Raw genomic sequence first — 1,674 nt, 5'->3', positions numbered from 1 at the left:
TATGACATCCGAGGATGCCAATATGAAAGGGGTATGACATACAGTGTTCCCAAAGCAGCTTCAACCAAGCACAGTGCCTTTAATTTTTTTTTTCTGTGTTGTATTTCAGTGCGAGTTGGTTTGGGTTTCAGTTTATTACGGGCTGACGGGGGGCTGATATTGGGAAGTAACAACAGGTAAGGTTTTTGAAGTTTTTAACATCATGCCAATGTTGTCCGTTTTTATGCAACGTTTTTATACGATTGTTTTTTAAGTTTAATTTTGCATACATGTCCGGTTATTTTTTATTTGTCAAGTGCTATTCCGTGTTGTTCTTTTTTTATGTATATATTATTGTATTTCTTATGCTTTGAAATTTATATGTGAAAATCCCACGATGAGTTTCCTGTAATGCTTTTTATTGGACGAATAAAAATGAATTGAATTGAATTGAATTGAACTGAATTGAATTGAATTGAATTGAATTGAATTGAATTGAATTCATGCCTGGTATGTAGGACCTAATACTCGACGGAGGAAACAGTGGAGCTGTGGATGGAGAGGGTGGGGGAGGGGACTCGTAGTTCGACTGTTAGCTTATTAATTAAGGAAATTACTTCAGTAATCTATTGAAAATGGTCAAACAGCGACATGAAGGAAACGTATGCACTTGTCATTCTGTAACTGTGACAAGTTCATGGACAAACTCTTTAGTAATCGCTATGCCAAGCTAATCAAGAGCAAGACGGTTTAGAGCTCCCTTAAAACAGACTTAGAAATACGCAAGTATAATATCAGAATGAAATTGATATCAAAAATTTTCTTGTTGTACGGTCCTTTTACCCTGGTTTCCAGGAGGTGATATAATGTGGTTGCACGTCTACTATGGCATCAGTTTGGTGATTGCAGTCGCTGGAAATCTGGTTGTAGTGACTACCGCATGGTGAGTTTACATACAATAGATGATGAGACACCACTTTTAATTATAACGCCATTTATCTATTTAATATCAAACACACACACACACACACACACACACACACACACTTAAAGCCGTTCGGGTCCTACAATCTGTCGCAAATCATTCACGAAGTTGCTGAAAGAAAGGGGGGGGGGGGGGTCTTCAGTTCAGATTTGAATGTACATGTATTGAGATTGTTACCATTCCGAAGTGGGATTAACATGCGATAGCAAGCATACAATATAACATGACAGTGTGTGCATGGAAAATCTCAGCCCTATGAATGTCTTCTTTTATTGCTTTGATGTCTGTTAATACAAAATATACGAATGACATAAAAAGTCTTGAGAATAAGCAACCATATGGAGAAATAAACGCAATGAATTGAGTGTGATTTCAGCATAATGACTGTCTTGCAAGATGACGAAAGCCTGCGGTGCGTAAGCATCATGACATTATACATATATCTGTGTGTGTGTGTATTGTGTGTATATATTATTATTATTATTATTATTATTATTATTATTATATATATATATATAGATATATATATATATATATATATATATATATATATATATACAGTTGAGACAATGTAGATAACAGAAGACGTCGCATGAAACCGGCAGAGTTGTGAAGCTTTCGACCGTGGTCTTCCTCTGCTTTGATATCTGTTTGTGAAACGAAATATATGTTTTTGAGCATAACAAATCTGGAGTCATAAACAAAATATG

The sequence above is a fragment of the Diadema antillarum genome, unplaced genomic scaffold (assembly GCF_040938485.1).
Source record: "Diadema antillarum isolate AM-2024a unplaced genomic scaffold, OU_Dant_1.0 seq00001730_RagTag, whole genome shotgun sequence".
Taxonomy (NCBI): Eukaryota; Metazoa; Echinodermata; class Echinoidea; order Diadematoida; family Diadematidae; genus Diadema; species Diadema antillarum.
This window is presented reverse-complemented; position numbering follows the sequence as displayed.